This window comes from Macaca thibetana, chromosome 13 (assembly GCF_024542745.1).
Source record: "Macaca thibetana thibetana isolate TM-01 chromosome 13, ASM2454274v1, whole genome shotgun sequence".
NCBI classification, from domain to species: Eukaryota; Metazoa; Chordata; class Mammalia; order Primates; family Cercopithecidae; genus Macaca; species Macaca thibetana.
Window position 1 is genome coordinate 42052878 of NC_065590.1, and position 21007 is coordinate 42073884.

The 21007-nt window shown below is 44.0% G+C and overlaps 1 long non-coding RNA gene and 1 pseudogene across 1 annotated transcript in view; both read left to right on the forward strand.

Annotated features, from left to right (window-relative positions):
* The window catches only part of LOC126934223 (uncharacterized), an 83328-nt gene that overhangs the window by 21648 nt on the left and 40673 nt on the right, over positions 1–21007 (forward strand). The window lies entirely within an intron of this gene.
* Positions 7650–8911, forward strand: LOC126934219 (60S ribosomal protein L11-like; annotated as a pseudogene).

The following is a 21007-nucleotide window of genomic DNA, read 5'->3' on the forward strand; positions in this document are numbered from 1 at the left end:
GGAACATTGTAATTTCAACTCAGTCAAAAATGACATTTAAGAACCCCAAATACCCTTTTGTGTCAAACCTTGCCAAACAAAAAGGCAAATACTGAACAGCTGAAACACTTGTCACACTGCTGTGATTATGGGGGTGCGACTGGAATCAAACTTCCCTTCTGCATCAGGATGCAGGGTCTGTTGTGGTCCTGAAAATACATCTACAATGAAAAGGCATAAATAGGATGTCATGATTTTATTGAAATATGGCCACATGATGGGGTAAAAGCCAGGGATATTGGCCAGTTTGCTTAAAAGAAGCAGAAAATATTAACTGGTGCATATCAGCAAAGGAGGAAACAGTAAAATGGTATGCAAAAACAAAGGAAAGAATGTCTGAACAAATGGTATTTTGGAGCCATTTAGTTTCAGGGAAAATAGGCTTACATTCTCGCCTGCTGTATTTATGGCATGGACATTCAAAGTGATGACGCATCCACATCAAAAAGGAGCTGAATAGGTTTGTTTTCTTTTCTTTTCTTTACTCTTTTCTTCTTCTTCTTCTTGGTTTTTTTGTTTTGTTTTGTTTTTTAATTTGAGATGGAATTTCGCTCTTGTTGCCCAGGCTGGAGTGCAGTGGCGTGATCTCAGCTCACTGCAACCTCTGCCTCCCCGGTTCAAGCGATTCTCCTGTCTCAGTCTCCTGAGTAGCTGAGATTACAGGTGTTCGCTACTACGCCTGGCTAATTTTTGGTATTTTTAGTAGTGACAGGGTTTCACCATGTTGGCCAGGCTGGTCTCGAACTTCTGATCTCAGGTGATCTGCCCGCCTCAGCCTCCCAAAGTGCTGGGTTTCTTATGGTATACTTAAGATGGCAGGAGAATAGGCAAGACATTCCTTGATTTAAGTTTATTTTTAAGCCTTAGGGCTTTAAAAGAAGCAAACCTCAGTTTTCCAAATTACATCTCACATCATATCCCCCCTCGAAGTAAGAGACAAAGGAGGCTTGCTTGCTAGGGTTGGGTTTGTGATCCCACACATCAGTGGGTTCAGTCTAGTTTGGGGTTGAGGTTTAGTCAAGTTCTGGCTTCCGTCCCTGTGTTCTGTGCTCTGTGGGCCTTCCAGACACTTGTGTGGCTGCCTGGCCCAGGTCAATGGAGTCTGTCCAGTGGTGGGGGACTTAGTGCAGGAAGAGAGAGAAAGCCTCAGGTTTTGTTCCTGTCATCTAATGTGTTACCATTAGTAATTTAGACTTTTCTGGTAATGGGATGTAATTCCAAGCAGAGCGTTATGTTGACCAGGCCTTATATTTCTTTACTTAGCAGTTGTAAATGTCAATGGGATTTTTAGCTGATAGGTTTGTTTGTTTGTTTGTTTGAGACAGGATCTCACTCTGTCACCCAGGCTGAAGTGCAGTGGTGAGACCTTGGTTCACTGCAACCTCCGCTCCCAGGTTCAAGCAATCCTCGCATCTCAGCCTCCCTGAGTAGCTGAGACTACAGGCACACACCATCATGCCTGGTTAATTTTTGTATTTTTTGGTAGAGACGGGGTTTCACCATGTTGGCCAGGTTGGTCTCAAACTTCTGACCTCAAGTGATCCGCCTGCCTCAGCCTCCCAAAGTGCTGGGATTACAGGTGTGAGCCACCATGCCCGGCCTAGCTAATAGGTTTCTATATTCCATTGTTGATGTTTTGGTTCTTAGCTCCTCTGAGGAATCTCTGTGAAACATCTTTTAAATTGTTTCAACTATTATCCCCTTATTATCAGTAATAATATAAGATGATTTGGATAAAGGTCCATCTTAACCTATTTTTTGTTACTTAATTATCTTATCCCATTCCTTATTGCATGTCAACATCTAGAGTTCCCTAAAACAGCAAACTCTTAACCACTTTTTAAATATGTCCCACATATCAAAGCTAATAATAATAATGACTACCTTACACTGGGACCTTACACTGGTGCCTACCATGTGCAAGGCACCATGTTTTATATGGCTTCATTTCCCCAGCAATTTTATGGGATAGACACCTTTAAGATCGTTCTATATGTGAGAAGAAAACTGAGTCTTGGAGAGAATCATCAGCTTGTGAAAATCACAAAGCTAGTAGATGTCAGAGCCAGGATTTAAATCTAGCCCATCTGACTCCAGATACAAACTCTTAACCACTCCTGCTAATGTGCAGAACTTATCTGGGAGCTTATGAACACCTGCAAACTAAAGTGGATGGGGCAAATCCATTTCTACCACCATCTAGTGGAGGTTCCTAGAGCACGACAGAATTGTGTTTCCCTCTGCCCCTGTTCCCTCTTCCGCTCTGCGTCTGCTTCCCTGGCCAGCGGCTGCTGCCTAGGGCCTGCTGATCACCACCTGCATCTTGGGGACTCAACTGTTGATAATTGCCGGGAACTGAACTGTAGCATCTCAGTCCAGGAGCTGGTGACTCAGCAAGTCGCCTTACCTCCAGCAAAGTCCCCTGGGTCACAAGACCAGGCTTTCTGAGAGGCAGGAACCTGGGTGTCACTAGGGCAGAGTAAAACTGATGGGGTAGCTGCATGCATGCCCTTCCTACTGCCAGGCCCTTACCCCTTGAGTCAGCAACTCTTCCTCCTAGGAATGTCTATGTTGAACTGGCAAATGAACGCAAAATTGCCCATCCCAAGCAAACCAGGAGTGGTGAAGCAAGAAATTTCTGTCCTGTTGTGATGGCTAATACCGAATGTCAACTTGATTGGATTAAAGGATGCAAAGTATTGTTCCCGGGTGTGTCTGTGAGGGTGTTGCCAAAGGAGATTAACATTTGAGTCAGTGGACTGGGAAAGGCAGATCCACCTTCAATCTTGGTGGGTGCCATCTACAGCTGCCAGTGTGGCCAGGATATAAACATGAAAAGGCTAGACTGGCTTAGCCTCCCAGCCTATATCTTTCTCCCACACTGGATGCTTCCTGCCCTCAAACATCGGATTCCAAGTTCTTCAGCTTTGGGACTCAGACTGGCTTCCTTGCTCCTCAGCTTGCAGATGGCCTATTGTGGGGACCTTGTGATCATGTGGGTGTGAGCCACCACGCCCAGCCTAGCTAATAGGTTTCTATATTCCACTGAATAAACTCCCCTTTGTATATATCTATCCTATTAGTTCTGTCCCTCTAGAGAACTCTGACTAATACACCTGCCATATGAATACCTGTATAATATCCTCAATTTTGCCTCTTCACCCTAAAGCCTAAATTATTTGCTATCTGGTCCTTTATAAAAAAAAAAAAGTTTACCTACTCCTGCTTTACATGATATCATGGAAGTTCTGGCATTTCAATTTCGCGTCATGTAGGCCATACTTTGATCCACAGGTCAGCCAACCAAGTGTATGGTTAAAGCCGTTCCTACCAAGCCCCTCAAACTAACATTGACTCTGGAATCTCTGTTTACTGAACTCATATCAATAAATTTAATCTGATCCAATTTTATACTCCTTCCACCCTGATCCCCACACCTTTAAGATCCATTTCCATATATCCCAGGTTTCTGTTGATGTGAATTAATAAGATTATGTAATTCTCTTGGTGTGTATTATACTTCCTGAGTGGGGTCCAGAACAGGAGAAAGCTCTGCAACAGGTCCAGGCTGCTGTGCAAACTGCTCTGCCACTTGGGCCGTATGACCCAGCAGATTCAATGGTGCTTGAGGTGTCAGTGGCAGATAAAAATGCTGTTTGGAGCCTTGGGCAGGCCCCTGTAGGTGAATCATAATAGAGGCCTCTAGGATTTTGGAGCAAGGCCCTGCCATCTTCTGCAGATAACTACTTTTGCTTTGAGAGACAACTCTTGGCATGTTACTGGGCTTTGGTAGAAACTGAACGTTTGCTATGGGTCATCAAGTCACCATGCGACCTGAACTTCCTATCATGAACTAGGTGCTTTCTGATGCACCTAGCCATAAAGTTGGGTGTGCACAGCAGCATTCCATCATCAAATGGAAGTGGTATATATGTGATCGGGCTCAAGCCCCCTGAAGGCACAAGTAAGTTACATAAGGAAGTGGCTCATATGCCCGTGGTCCCCACTCCTGCCACCTTGCCTTCTCTCCCCAAGCCTGCATCAGTGGCCTCATGGGGAGTTCCCTATGATCAGTTGACAGAGGAAGAGAAGACTAGGGCCTAGTTTACAGAGGGTTCTGCATGATATGCAGGCACCACCCAAAAGTGGACAACTACAGCACAACAGCCCTTTTCTAGGACATCCCTGAAGGACAGTGGCAAAGGGAAATCTTCCCGGTGCCAGAACTTTGAGCAGTACACCTGGTTGTATACTTTGCTTGGAACGAGAAATAGCCAGACATGTGATTATATATTGATTCAGGGGCTGTAGCCAGTGGTTTGGCTAGATGTCAGGAACTTGTAAGAAGCATGATAGGAAAATTGGTGACAAAGAAATTAGGGGAAGAAGTATGTGGATGGACCTCTCTGAGTGATCAAAAACTGTGAAGATACTTGTATCCCATGTGAATGCTCACCAAAGGGTGACCTCAGCAGAGGAGGATTTTAATAATCAAGTGCTTAGGATGATTCATTCTGTGGACACCAGTCAGCCTCTTTCCCCAGCCACCCCTGTCATCGCCCAATGGGCCCATGAACAAAGTGGCCATGGTGGCAGGATGGAGGTTACCCATGGGCTCAGCAACATGGACTTCCACTCACCAAGGCTGACCTGAGTGCCCAATTCGTCAGCAGCAGAGACTAACACTGAGCCCTCAATATGGCACCATTCCTCTGGGTGATCAGCCAGCTACTTGGTGGCAGGTTGATTATATTGAACCTCTTCCATCATGGAAAGGGCCACAGTTTGTCGTCACTGGAATAGATGCTTCCTCTGGATATGGGTTTGCCTATCCTGCATGCAATACTTCTGCCAAGACTAACATCTGTGGACTCACAGAATACCTTATCCACTGTCATGGTATTCCACATAGCATTGCCTCTGACCATGGCACTCACTTTAGAGCTAAAGAGGTACAGCAGTGGGCTCGTGCTCATGGAATTCACTGGTCTTACCATGTTCCCCATCATCCTGAAGTAGCTGGATTGATAGAACAATGGAATGGCCTTTTGAAATCACATTTACAATGCCAACTAGGTGACAATACTTTGCAGGCCTGGGGCAAAGTTCCCCAGAAGGTTGTGTATGCTCTGAATCAGCATCCAATATGTGGTACTGTTTCTCCCATAGCCAGGATTCATGGGTCCAGGAATCAAGGCGTGGAAGTGGAAGTGGCACCACTCACCATCACCTCCTAGTGACCCACTAGCAAAATTTTTGCTTCCTGTCCTTGTGACGTTATATTCTGCTGGCCTAGAGGTCTTAGTTCCAGAGGGAGGAATGCTGCCACCTAGAGACACAACAATGATTCCATTAAACTGGAAATTAAGATTGCCACCTGGCCACTTTGGGCTCCTCCTACCTCTAAGTTAACAGGCTAGGAAAGGAGTTATAGTGTTTGCTGGGGTGAGTGACCCAGACTATCAAGATAAAATCAGTCTACTACTCCACAATGGAGGTAAGCAAGAGTATGTGTGGAATACAGGATATCTTTAGGGTATCTCTTAGTATTACCATGCTCTGTAATCAAGGTCAATGGGAAACAACAACAATCCAATCCAAACAGGACTACAAATGACCCAGACCCTTCAGGAATGAAAGTCTGGGTCAGTCCACCAGGTAAAAATCCACAACCCACTGAGGTGCTTGCTGAAGGCAAAGGAAATACAGAATGGGTAGTAGAAGAAGGTAGTTATCAATACCAGCCACCACCACATGACCAGTTGCAGAAACGAGAACTGTAATTGTCATGAGTATTTCCTCCTTATTTTGTTAAGAATGTGTTTGTGCATGTATACACTTGTACTAAGAAAATATCTTCATTTTATTTCCTTTCTTTTTCCTTTATCATGTGACATAAAATTTATTGACTTCATATTTGCATTTAAGTGTTGTTAACTTTATGTAATAGCATTTAAGGATTAGTGTGTTTCCAGTTGTAAAAGAATAGCTGTATTATGTTAGATGTAATTATGACCTTATTATTGTCTTTATTTGGAGGATAAGTATGATTTCAGGTGTTTATGGGTTCAAGTTGACAAGGGGTGGACTCATGATGGTTAATATTGTCAACTTGATTGGATTGAAGGATGTAAAGTATTGTTTCTGGGTGTATCTGAGTGTTTCTGAGTGTTGCCAGAGGAGATTAACATTTGAGTCAGTGGACTGGGAGAGGAAGACTCACCCTCAATGTGGGTGGCATCATCCAATAGGCTTCCAGCATGGTTAGAAAAAACAGGCAGAAGAAGGTGGAAGGAGCTAACTTGCCCAGTCTTCCGGCCTTCATCTTTCACGCTGGGTGCTTCCTGCCCTCGAACATCAGACTCCACGATTTTCGGCTTTTGGACTCTTGGACTTAGACCAATGGTTTGCCAGGGGTTCTCAGGTCTTAGGCCACAGACTGAAGGCTGCACTGTCAGCTTCCCAACTTTTGAGGTTTGGGGACTCAGACTGAGCTACTGCTGGCTTCCTTGCTCCTCAGCTTACAGATGGCCTATTGTGGGACTTCACTTTGTGATCATGTGAGTCAATTCTCCTTAACAAACTCCTTTTCTGTCTTTTTTTCTTTTTTTTTTTTTGAGATGGAGTTTCGCTCTTGTTGCCCAGGCTGGAGTGCAATGGCACGATCTCAGCTCACTGCAACCTCTGCCTTCTGTTTTAAGCGATTCTTCTGCCTCAGCCTCCCGAGTAGCTGGGATTACAGGTGCCTGCTGCCACTCCCGCCTAATTTTTCTATTTTTAGTAGAGACAGGGTTCCACCATGTTGGCCAGGCTGGTCTCGAACTCCTGACCTCGTGATCCACCTGCCCTCAGCCTCCCAAAGTGCTGAGATTACAGGTGTGAGCCACTGCGCCCAGCCCAACAAACTCCTTTTTATATATAGATATATCCTATTAGTTCTGTCCTTCTAGAGAACCCTGACTAATACACTTCCTCATGATCAGTAATTTGTACCTTACCTTCTGGGGCTTTCAGGGACTTCAGTCTAGTTACAAATTTAGGAAAGAGAGAGATGGTGGGGGTGAGTCCTGCAGAGGATTATTACGGGATCTTTAGACAAGGGGGAACCAGTCTTCTCAGATGATGGAAGGGTTGCTCCTACTAGCAAAGAAGATTCAGCAGAACTTGGGGTTTAAGTTTCCAGCTTCACTGGAATCTCCCCATATATCCCCTTCCTGGTTCTCAGGGCCCCTCTCCTTCCCAATCAGTACCCTTACTTTGACAAAAGGGTACTCCATGGCTGCAAATTCAATTTGCCTTGTAATTCAGCTACCCACAAAATTAGGCTTTGGATTTAGTTTCCCTGTGCCTGCAGGAGATTACGTTTTCTTTTAGGGCAGTCATTGGAGCTTCCAGATTCTTAATGTGAGCCTTGAGCTGGAAATTTGAAGTCCCGGGCTCATCATTTTCTTTCCTTATGTTCTCCAGCCCAATGAGAAGCATGTTCTCCTTATTTTCATTAAAAGGATCTACAACATCAAATTCTCAGTAACCTAGAGCCTAGCTTTCTGTAAAACTTGATTACAGGTCTCTAAAGGTAATAATTTTACATTACTGTCTTGTCATTGCAGGACATAAAGTATCAGTGCCCTCTTTACCTCTGGAAATAGGCTCATTAATGCCTGTAAATCTAATCAGATCAGAAAATCAATTCTAGATAAGCCAGAACCAATTCAAAGAAATCATCCTAAGATTCTGCCCCTCTGGAACTACTCTAAGTACTGGATTTTTTTTTTTTTTTAAGTGCCATAATTGACCTTTCAGTGAGAGAATTCTCCCAGTTGAGTTTAAATTCACAGAGAGCAGTCTCCAGACACCCAGCACAGACTGAGTGTCCTCTGGCAAGCCTGATCCAAGAAGACCTTCACTTCACTCCTTCCCTCAGAACATCTTGAGTTTCTCCTTTAGGCTTTGACAAAATAGTTGAGTCTGAATTCTATAAATACAGGTTACTGAGAAGATTGTTTTGCCAGGGAACATTTTCTAAAGCCCCAAGTGTTAATAGGTGGTGGTGTAATAATCTCCTGTGTCCTATTAATTTCTGAGGTTCTGAAAGAACCACACTTATTCTTAGGAGAGATGTCTGATCTTGAAGGTACTGAAGAAACCCCAGCTTTATCCAGGTATCAAGGACCTCTCTGAAGGACTCAGAGCAGAATTTAACATTGAGGAGTGATTTCTTTAAATTTTAATTTTATTGAAGAAATTTGGCTCTTCCTGTTCTCCACGATGGTACAGGATCAAGGTGAAAAGAAGATCCCCACGTGGGAACTTCACATCCACAAACTCGCCTCAATATCTGTGTGGGGAGGGTAGAGACAGACTGACCTGAGCAGCTCACAGGCCAGACCCCCGTGTTTTCCAAAGCCAAGTACAGCATCAGGTGCTTCAGCATCAGGAGAAACGAAGAGATTGCCGTTCACTGCACACTCTGAGGGGCCAAGGCAGAAACAATCCTGGAGAAAGGTCTAAAGGTGTAGGAATGTGAGTTAAGAAAACAAAAAAAATAACCCCTCAGACACTAGAAACTTTGGTTTTGGGATCCAGAAACACACTGATATAGGTATCAAATATGACTCAAGCACTGGTATCTATGACCTGGACTTCAATGTGGTGCTGGATAGGCAAGGTTTTAGCATCGCAGACAAGAAGTGTGGGACAGGCTGCACTGGGGACAAACAGAGTCAGTTAAGAGGAGGCCATGCAATGGGTCCAGCAGAAGTGTGATGGGATTATTCTTCCTGGTAAATAAGTTCCCATTTCTACCCAAAAGGCCGATACAAAGTTTTCAGTGGGGAAGTGGGGGGAAAGGAAAAGAAATGTAAACTTTAATTCACAGGGCAAGATATATATATATATATATATATATATATATATATATATATATATAAAATTTTCATACAGGATCTCACTGTCACCCAGGCTGGAGTGCAGTGATGCAATCTTGGCTCACTGCAACCTCAGCCTCCTGGGCTCAAGTGATCCTCCCACCTCAGCCTCCTGAGTAGCTGGGACTACAGGCACACACCATCACGCCTGGCTAATTCTTTTTGTATTTTTTGTAGAGACGGGGTTTTGCTATGTTACCCAGGCTGGTCTCAAACTCCTGGGCTCAAGTGATCCACCCGTCTTGGTCTCCCAAAGTGCTGAGATTATAGGCGCGAGCCACCGTGCCTGGCCGATAATTTTATTTTGGACTCTAGTTCCCATTAAACATTAACTTAAAAATTTTGGCGTTTGGGTTCACTGGACTGAATTTAAAAAGTTAATTTTTAGGACTTGAATTTTTCTTGGGCATTTGATAGCAGCAGAAATGTTTATATTCAAATTTGGGTCTTCTCTATTTGTTAGAATTTTATTATTGGAGCATCTTTTTGTTGTCATTTAATTCATTGCAGAACCAATGATGGGCAGCATTAGATAGGGCGGCTGGATGTAATTTTAGATGGAAAACAGAATAAGCTTTGGTACAACTTGACCTTAGAGCATGTGGCAAATTGTATTTTATGAAATTGGCCTTCAGTGAAATAAGCCAGACACAAAAGGACAAGCACTGTATGATTTCACTTTTATGAGGTACAAAGAATAGCGAAACTCCTAGAGACAAAAAGTAGAGTGGGGTTGCCAGGGGCTGGAGCCAGTGGGGAATAGGGAGTTACTGTTGAATGAGTACAGAGTTCAACTTGGGAAGGTGAAATTCTGGAGAGAGAGAGAGAGTGGTGATGGTACACAGCAATGCAAATGTACTAAATGCTACTGCAGTGTGCATCTAAAAATAGTTATAATGGCAACTTTCAGGAAGATTTCACCACAATTTTAAAAAGGAAAAAAATAGCCACAATGATATTTCCAGTCCCACATGCTCTTCCAAAACCTCGCCACTCTCCCATTAGGAGTAAGAGTCTCTCTTCCTAACAGAGGACAGCAGCAGTGATGCTGTGTGGATTATGAGACCCAGTCATGAAAGACGACGTGGCTCCTGCCTGGTTCTCTCTTCATTTCAATATGGACCTTTGGAGCCCTGAGCTAAGCTGAAGCCACCCTGCAGGAGAGACCATGTGGGACGGTCACATAGCAATAGAGAGAGCTGCCCAAGGAGCCCAGTTGTGCGAGTCTTCCTGGTTCACGTGCCAGGCATACGAATGAGGAAGACATCACACTGACTACAGCCCTGGCCGCTGACAGAGAGACCCCGAGTGAGAACTGCCTGCCGAGCCCAGTCAACCCCACAGTTGTGAGAGACAATAATCATAGATTTTTTTTCTGACACTAAATTTGGTGTAGTTTATTATACAGCAATAGACAACTGGAACACAGCCCATTTAATTTTTGTTTTAAGACGGGGTCCCATTCTATCACCCAGAGTGCAGTGGTGCAATCACATTTCACTGCAGCTTTGATCCCTTGGGCTCAAGCAACTCTCCCACTTCAGCCTCCTGAGGAGCTGGAACTACAGGCACGTGCCACCATGCCTGGCTAATTTTTAAAACTTCTTTTGTAGAGATGAGGTCTTGCTATGTTACCCAAGCTAGTCTCAAACTCCTGGGATCAAGAGATCCACCTGCCTCAGCTTCCCAAAGTGCTGGAATGACAGGCATGAGCCACCAGGCCCAGCCCCATTTAACTAATGTTTTCATCTAACCCATTCATTTTTATGGTCACCTGACCTCAAGAGCCTTCTTGGGGTAAAGTGGACGCTGCCTGCCAGCAGTCCCAGGAAGACACTCTGAAGCCATTCAGTATCAGAAGGTGGGAGCAAAAACTCCTAGGTCGTTTGCCATTTCTTCTTTCCTGAAGGGGGCTGCCACATCCTCGGCTGGTGGCACACTTGATAGAGGACTCCAATGCATTGGGAGAACAAACAGCTGGAGGCTGTTATGGGGACGCTAGTTCCCCACTTCTTAGTTTCCTGTGGAAACTTTTATCTAGATACCCCACTACTGGCCTTTCTCCCAGCCTCCCTCAATCTTCTTCTCAGAAGTGACATCTGGTAGGTGAGTCTGAGAGAATGATCTGGGCATGCCGACCCAGCCCCTTCCTCTCTTCTTTTGCTCTGGTTGACATCTCTGCTGTGCAGTATAAAGCATTCGCCCAGCTGGGCCTGGGGCTGGGGACTGCCTAATTCATAAGTTAAGCCTGTATAAGCCAAGTTGGCTGTAGTTATTTTAACAACTCCAGAGATAATAAAAGTGATATTGTAATTTCCATCTGCCAAGCTCCTATGTCTATCTCAGAATAGCTGAAAACTCAGGAGGGTGGAAAAAAGGATGTAAATTCTTTGTCTTTGCTCCAGCCTCTCTCTGCCTTTCATTATCTCCTTTTCAGTCACTTGTCAAATCTGGCTTTAAAGTTATTTGTAGACTTCTCATAGGTCACTACTGCATCGCATAGGTAGTCCTCAACTTTAATGATTGTGCTTTAAAACGACCTAAACACCCTTTTCACACTCTACACTGACACTTCTAAACTGAGTGTTACATGTCAAACTCAGGCTCTCATGCATCAGCTGGCAAAAACGAACATTCCCAGCTATCCCACAGCAGAGTTGCTGGCCAGCCAGCTGCTCTGTTCTATGGTTTCATCACTTTCGTTGGTATGGCAGTTTGGGGACAATTATTTAAATACTTTATTATATTTGCAGTGATTGTTTTATTAAAGAAGTAAAGTGGAAAAATGAAAATATTCATGCTCGTGACAAAAAAAATGAAGACCTCATAAAACTTGATGCAGTTGAGGCAAAGATGGAGATCATTTGGCATGCTGAATGCTAGGGATGGAACCTCGATTTGGGTGTTTGTTTTATTTATAAGGGGTGACTTTTGTGTTTAACTGTGACAAGAAAGAATAAAGTGAACAAATTATATAGAACATAATGTATAGTCAGGGTTATCCAGAGAATCAGAGCCAACAAGATGTATATCCTGAGAGAGTAGCAGAGACTTATTTTAAGGAATTAGCTCATGTGATTGTGAGAGCCAGCAAGTTCAAAATCTGCAGTCCAGTCTGAAGGCCACCACGTTGGAGACTCAGGAAAGAACCAGTGTCACAGTTCAAATCTAAACGCCGCCTATTGACAGAATTCCTTCTAATTCAGAGGAGGTCAGTGGTTTGTTCTACTCAGGCCTCAGCTGACTGGATGAGGCTCACCCACATCATGCAGGACAATCTGCTTTCCTCAAAGTCCACCGATTTGGCCGGGCATAGTGGCTCAAGCCTGTAAGGCAGGTGGATCATTTGAGGTCAGGAGTTTGAGAGCAGCCTGGCCAACATGGTGAAACCCTGTTTCTAGTGAAAATACAAAAATTAGCCAGGTGTGGTGGTGCATGCCTGTAATCCCAGCTACTCAGGAGGCTGGGGCATGAGAATCACTTGAACCCAGGAGGTGGAGGTTGCAGTGAGCTGAGATCGCACCACTGCACTCCAGCCTGAGTAACAGAGTGAGATTTCATTAAAAAAAAAAAAAAAGTCCAACTACTTAAATGTTAATCTCATCCAAAACACCCTCACAGAAATATGTAGAAAATGTTCCATCACATACATATCTGGGCACTATGGCCCAGCCAAGTTGACACACAAATTAACCACCACACATGGTGGAAATAGAGCTTCAAGATGATGTTCCAAAGGCAAGCAATGTTATACTTTTAAAATCTCTGGGAATATACCCATTTTGGATATTATTTTGGAAATATACAATTTTTTTTATACTTCAGTGTAGTTTTAAGGAGCAGAAAATTAAGGGACTGCCTATAAAACTCCTTGAGGAAAGGTGTTATGTCTTTAAAACAGGAATGAGATTGGCAGCAAACAACTGTATACCTGACTAACAGTTACCTGAACAAATAAGGCATAATTTTCTCACTTTATAAGAAGCCTGGAGGTAAGTGGCTGCTTGTATTGGTTCAGAAGCTCAGTGGTGTTGGGACTGACACCACTGTGATTCTCTTTGCCTTTCCCCCAAGGTTTTAAGATAATGGCTGCATCCACATTCAAGGAAAGAAGAAGAAAGTGCTGCAGTTCCATTTTATTGGGAAAACCTCACTAGATTATGCTTATATCTCACTGGCTAGAACCATGTCACATGGCCACCCTAGCTGCAAGGGAGGCTGGGTAAGCAAGTATTTATTTGGCTACATTACTGCTTTGAACAAACTCAAGATTCTATTAAGGAAGAGACAAGTGAGATAGATTTTGAATAGATGGCAAATCATGTCTGCTATAGTCCTATGTATCTTTTATCCTTGATGCCTGCTCAGGACTTAGGATACAACTTCTATCAATAGAAGGTACTCAATAAGTATTTATTAATTAAAAAGGTAGAAAAAGAAGCAAAACTTGATTTTTTTTCTCTCATTCTCTGTGAGATTCTTTCATCAGATGGCAATATTGAATTTTTTTTCTAATTTCCATATAATTGCTCACCTTTCTATTGGATAATATTAGGTTGGAGCAAAAGTAATTGCAGTTTTTGCCATTAGAATAGCAAACACTGCAACTACTTTTGTACCAACCTAATAAACACCAACTGTCATTTATTGCATGTTTACTACGTGCCAGGCACTAATCTAAGTACTTTATGTATGCTAACTTTAATCTTTAATATAACCCTAGCAGGTAAGTAGTATTACTGTCCTATATCATAGATAAAGAAACTGAGGCACAGAGAGATTAAGTAACTATAACTTGTTCCAGATCACACAGCTGGAAAGTGGCATAACTGGGTTAGGAATAGAGTTGGCAGACTTAGCAAATAAAAATTACAAGATGTCCAGTTAAGTTTACGTTTTCAATAAACAGTTTTGTGTTTTTTTTGTTGTTTTTTTGTTTTTTTTGAGACAGAGTCTTGCTCTGTCACCAGGCTGGAGCGCAGTGGGGCGATCTCGGCTCCCTGCAACCTCTGCCTCCCAGGTTCAAGCAATTCTCCTGCCTCAGTCTCCCGAGTAGCTGGGACTACAGGAGTGCGCCATCACGCCCAGCTAATTTTTGTATTTTTTTTTAGTTGAGACGGGGTTTCACCATATTGGCCAGGATGGTTTTGATCTCTTGACTTCATGATCCGCCTGCCTGGGCCTGCCAAAGTGCTAGGATTACAGGCATGAGCCACCACACCTGGCCCGATAAACAGTTTTTTAGTATAAATATGTCCCATGCAATATTTGGAAGCTACTTATGCAAAAACATTATTCATTGTTTATCTGAACTTTGCATTTAACTGGATGTCTTGTATTTCATCTGGTAACCCTAGTTAAGAACCCAGGCAGTGTGACTTCAGAGCCTGTACTCTTAGTCACAACTTCATACTCCCTTTCCTGAGGTATAAGTTTAATCTTTATCTATTACAACCTATAATTATCCTTTGTATTTACCTGTTTACTTATTTAGTACCCATGTCCCTCCCTACAATATAAGCTCCATGGGGGAAGGGAGCTATTTGTCTAGTTCATTGCTGAATCTTCTGTGGCTGGAACAGTGCCTGGTACAGAGTAGATGCCCAATAACTTCTTGTTAAAGAAATGAAGATGATGTCTTTTTGGTAGCATGATCTGATTTGAATGTGGAAGGCTGGCTATGGAAAGGTTTTATTACTATCTGCCACATACTGCAGATAGTAATCTGCACATATCTCCTTATGGCACCTCCCCTGCAAAACATTTTTTTGTGGTCAAGAGCGGCCATGTACTTGCTTTGGTCAATGAACTGTGAATGGAAGTGATTTGTGTCTTTAAAAGCTGGTGTATGATACATGATGCACTTCTCCTGTCATCTGGTTGGCAATGTTGAATTGAAAGTTACTCCATCATCTTGAATCCTGGAGTGAAGACGACGTGGGAAAGGGCTAAGCTGACTTTTGATGAACAGACGGCATGAGTGTAAAGTGATTCTTTATTGTAAGTCAGCGAGGCTGGCGGAGGGTGCATTAATGACTGTGGCATGCTCTTGACTGACTATATTATTCCCTGACATGCCGCCTAGCATGCAGAGGCCATGAGACCCTTGGGGAGGCTCCTACTTGCCTTGGAAAAATAGCTCCTCGTCTTCTCAAACGTAATAATGGAAACTTTACGTGTGTGGATCCAGGTGTAAAGCTGTTTGTGGTGTATAGCAACAGAATGTTAAGTCAAAGTGGTTGTCAATAAAGTTTATCAAACAGCAGCCAAATTTTTTTTAATGAACACTGGTTTGCCTGGAACCTTGAAGTAACCATGAATTTTTCCTAAACCCTAATACTATGAGAAAGAAGCAAATCACCCAACAATGAGATCAGCAGCTAAAACCAACAAACTCCGAAGGCATCTCACAGTGCGGGCATATGTCTCCGCCATAGCTCATGCTCATAAACTGCAATGAGCCAACCCTGGCATCATGAAGGACCCCGATTTTAAAAATGGGTAAAGAAGTTCTGAAAGCCTGGGCAACATAGTGAGACATTTTCTTTAAAAAAATATACTAGCCAGGCATGGTTGGTCATGTACCTGTAGTTCCAGCTACTTGGGAGACTGAGGCAGCAGGATTACTTGAGCCCAGGAAGTCAAGATTGTAATCAGCCATGATTGCACTACTGCACTCCAGCCTGGGCAATAGAGTGAGACCTTGTTTCTGAAAAAAAAAAAGAAAGAAAGAAGGTTCTGGAGATGCATGGTAGTGATGATTCATACTAATGTGAATGTACTTAATGCCACAGAAGCATACACTTAAAAATGGTTACTGTTCTGTGTGTTTTACTACATAAATAAACACAAAATGGTGAGTCACTTGCTCTGTTTGTCTGATGTGTCATTCCTGATGGGCTACTTAAGACTCATTGGTTGCAAGTTACAGAACCAATGAGAACTAGTTTGAACAAGAAAAGGTAAATTGTAAGGATCCTGGGTTATATCTCAGAACCCCAGGGCAGGAAGGCTAAGAGGTCTCTGGAAGGACTAGAATTAGGAACTGGAAGCCACTTGGACTCTTCCGTGTCTTGGTTTTTTCTGTGATTTGACTTCGTCTTCATTCTCTCTGCAGCCTGGTTTCTCTCTTCCTGGCCCCCGGGTGGAAAATGCTTTCTGCCTTCTCCTCTCCATAACTCTTAAGTTTACTCAACATGTTACACTCCCATGTTGAGAAGAACTCACGCTCTCTTACTCCCAACCGCATATTCCCAGGAAAGTGAGGCTGACTGGCATGTCCTGGGTCAGCTGGCCTCCCTGGGGGTACAAACATGGTGGATTCTGAGAGAGGAGTGGCTGGGCATGAACATCAAACAGTGCCTTAATATTTGAGAATATTCATCACACTCGACCAGATCGTGTTCTTCTCTGAAGCTCTTGGCACAGAGTTCCATTCGGTTTCACAAGCATAAGAAATACACAGTGATATGAATTGCATGGTTGGTAGACAAGTCAGGATCCCTTCCTCTCCTCCTGTATGGCCAAATTCTCCATTTTCACGCGACAGGAGATGTGGGTGGCCTTTCTGTAGTGTTTTGTCTCCAGCCCAGTCCTCCATCAGGCTCCAGCTCTGAAGGGAGCACAATACATGCTCTGTGTTTGACCACAAGTGCTCGATAAGACCCTGGCCCACAGCCCAACTGCTTGCCCCACTTTCTCTGGGTCCCACAGACCCACAAGGTACTAGAAGACTTTCTTGTGGTAAAGGGAGCCCCTTCCGTTTTGCCTTTGTCATATGCGACTCCCTGTTTGTCAGTTTTTGGCCAATGAGAAAATCTCTTCAGCTCCCTCAAAGGGCTTTGTTTTCTAACCCTCCACAGGTCCCTGCTCTCTGGTGCATCCTTCAATGCCTCTCACTTGCCAGGAGATTGCAGGGATGCGTTTATCCAGAGTCAAGTCTAACGGGTATAAATTTGCTTCACAACATTCAGGTATGAGAAATGTCATATTTCTCCTTTTTAAAAAAATTTAATCCATCCGACTGTGAGCACCTGCCTGCCAACTGATGGGAAGCCCAGTGTAGCCCCATCCCTGGAGCAGGCCTCCATCTCCATGGGACGAGTCTGTGAGGAACCTGATCCTAGGCCCAGGCAAACCGCCAGCCGTGCAGTGGCTCCCCAGCCCCTGCTGCCCTGGCTTACAAGGAACCTCCCCAAGGGCCTCAAAGTCCCTGGGGCACTGCAGAGGGTATATGCAGGTCTCTGCCTCTGTGGCACTCTTCCTCCCCTAGGTCCCCTGTCTCTAGAGTCCCTGTCTCCCCTTTGGACAGGTCATACCCACCCGTTAATCTTTAGCCTCACCTCATGCCTCTGCAACGTTTGAGACTGGGCTTTAAAAAACATTTATTAATTTTCCCATGAGGCAAGTGAAGCTCCTAATAACACGACATAGCACAGTGGATGAGGGGAGAGAGGTAGGTACTATTTATTCCCCTTGTTGGCCTTGAAAACCAGACACCACTGACTTCTTTATCAGCAGCTGCCACAACCACTGATTTGCAACACCTCCCAATTTCCCACCCCAGCAAGGAGAGGAAGGCATCCACCCAGACCCCATCATGGTCTTAGAAAAGGAAGACCCCACCACAGTGCCTCATCCCCAGAAGTCGTGCTGACAGTAGCAGTATCAGGGGTAAGACCCCCTTGCTATGCAGCTTCCTATGGGAAATGGTGAGCACAGGAGTTTTTTAACAAAAAGAATGCAATGTTAACTAAGTCATTTTATTTTTAAAAATTTATCGTGGTAAGAAGACTTAACATAAGATCTACCCCCCAAAATTTTTAAGTGTACAATACATTATTGTTAAACACTTTTTTTTTGAGACAGAATCTCGCTGTCACCCAGGCTGGAGTGCAGTGGTGCGACCTCCGGTCACTGCAAACTTTGCCTCCCAGGTTCAGGCAATTCTCCTGCTTCAGCCTGCCAAGTAGCTATGATTACAGGCACACACCACCATGCCCAGCTAACTTTTTTTATATTTTTAGTAGAGACAGGGTTTCACCATGTTGGCCAGGCTGGTTTCAAACTCCTGACCTCATATGATCCACCTGCCTCGGCCTCCCAAAGTGTTAGGATTACAGGTGTGAGCCACCACACCCGGCCGTCCAATTTATAAAATACATTATTTAACACATAAATAAATGAGAAGCATTACCCTCGGTACAGCCTTCCCCAGGAGATAAAAGACTTGAATTTTCGGTTTCCATTACAACCTCAAGTTCCAGCTCCTCTACATTGTAAGCCCATGGAGGTCGGCATCCCCTGTCTTAATCATTCTTGTCCTCCTCACACCCAGGCATGACAGGCCTCCATAATAATTTGACGAATTAATCTCTTTCAGTTCCTGGTTCTTCATTTAAGCCCTCACACGAAGATAACAGATAAAATCTTTGCCTGACAGTTCCTTCTGGACCTGCAAAGAGAAAGCACTTGAAATATTTTACATCTGAAATGAGGCTGAAGTTAAACAACTGCCAGGACGGTTGTGTAAACAAATAGGCTAGGACCGTCTATTAGCCTGCAGGGACTGGGAATTCAGTCCTGAATCACCCTGCTGTGCCTGGACAGGTTGGGAACTGAGGCCAGCATCCATTGATTCATCAGCACTTCCTCCAAGAGTGAGACCCACCATTTGAACTTTCACTCTCCAAACATTTATTATAAAGACCTAGCAATATTTTTACTTAAAATTTGCTATGTGATGCAGGTTCAAGAATTGGTAGCTTAAAAAAGAGAAGAAAAAAATGTGCTATGTAAATCAAAACACTCTATTACAATCTGCTCTCCAGCAACCTTCCAGGTCCTAGTGGAAGGGTGGAGGATGTATGACAGGCACATTTCAGCTCTCCCACTGGTAGAAGCGCCTCTCATGTCTATGTTGTTCTGCCATATTGGGAAGATGTCTTGTAAGAAAGTTGAAAAGCCTATGACTAAAGCTGTTGAGCCTAAGAGGCCTCAACAACCCCCACACATTAGAAGAAGAAAAGTTGAGGCCAGGCGTGGTGGCTCATGCCTGTAATCCCAGCACTTTGGGAAGCCAAGGTGGGTGGATCACCTGAGGTCAGGAGTTCGAGACCAGCCCAACCAACATGGTGAAACCCCGTCTCTACTAAAAATACAAAAATAAGCTGAGCATGGTGGCAGGCGCCTATAATCCCAGCTGCTCAGGAGGCTGAGGCAGGAGAATCACTTGAACCCGGGAGGCAGAGTTTGCAGTTAGCAGAGATTGCGCCATTGCACTCCAGCCTGGGCAACAAGAGTGACACTCCATCTCACACACACATACACACACACACACACACACACACACAAAAGAAAGAAAGGAAGGAAGGAAGGAAGGAAGGAAGGAAGGAAGGAAGGAAGGAAGGAAGGGAAAAGTAATCAAGTGTATTGTGAGAGGCAAAATCATATGTGAGATGAACATAGGCATGCACATGTCCCGTGCACGTGCGTGTCCAATTCTTTCTGGGCACTCTATGCATTCACTGTGGATTCTTAATAAGTGATGTCACTATTTTTATTTTTTTGTGATGGAGAAGTAAAATGTAGTTCATATCTAATAACTCAATCCAACAATCTTGAACACAAAGGTACCCACTGATGATTTCACCCAATGTTCAATAATTAGATAATTGTTCAATGCTTCATATCAGTGATTCTTAGACCTCAGCAAGCATCAGAATCTCTTGGAGGTTTTGCCAAAACTCAGATTGCTGAACCCCATCTCAGAGTCTGCTTTAGTAGGTTTAGAGTGGGGTCTGAGAATTTGCTTCTTTTTTTTTTTTTTTGAGAAAAGGTCTGGCTCCGTTGCCCATGCTGGAGTGCAGTGGTGAGATCTTGGTTCACTGCAACCTCTGCCTCCCAGGTTCCAGCTCCAGCCATCCTCCCACCTAAGCCTCCCGAGTAGCTGGGACCACAGGCATGTGCCACCATGCCTGGCTAACTTTTTGGTACTTTTTGTAAAGATGAAGTTTCACCATGTTGCCCAAGCTGATCTCGAACTCCTGAGCTCAAATGATCCCCCCACCTTGGCCTCCCAAAGTGCTGGGATTACAAGTGTGAGCCACCATACCCTTCCTTGATAATTTGCATTTTTTACAAGTTCCCAAGTGATACTAATGCTGCTGGTCCAGGTTCATACTCTGGGAAACACTGATTTCTATTGTTCAGAGCTCCTTGGTGGATGTTTACATAAATGTTTGAGTGTCTTAGTGATTAAGAGGATATTGATTGAGGTTTTGGGATAGGTTGGCAATGCATTATCATTTTCTCCATTTTATTTATTTTTCATTTTTTATTTTTTAAAATTTTAATTTATACGGATATATGTTGTCCAGGCTGGTCTCAAACTCCTGTCCTCAAGCAGTTCTTCCACCTTGGCCTCCCAAAGTGCTAGGTTTTATGGGCTAGGTGTGAGCCACCACACCCCGCCCTGTTTCTCTATTTTAATGAAATATAGACACTTGTTATCCTAAAATTTTCCTTTTTTTTTTTTGCCATGATCTTCATGAACACACTAAAGTGTTCCATGCAGCATATTTTTAGGAGCAGATTCGGTTCAGATAATCTCTTATGTCTGTGCTGCCAACTTGAGGCTGCCTGAGAGTTTGTTGGGAGCTCCAAACTCCCCAGTCACCACAGAAGCCCCCTTCTTACCCAGCAGGCCCACACTCGGGATCTGAACTCTCTGATAGATGGGCCATGCTGGAGAGACAGCAGCAGCCTAAAAGGGGTTCACAGCCCTCCAAGAAAAAGGGAGAAAAGATGCTGCATTTGACTGCAACACTAAAGAGCCCTTTCATTGCTCATGAAAAGAGTTTGGAGAATATTGGCCAGGATCCCAGAGCTAGGGGATCCAGGGCTATGGGCAAGTTATTAAGTGCCCTGGAAAGGCCCCATTGGGCAATTTAGGGAATTTCTGGGCTGGTACTGGAAGCCATTGATGGAAGAGATTGAATGGCCACCTGCCCCTCTACTGGGGCCTGAGGAGGGGTCAGTGC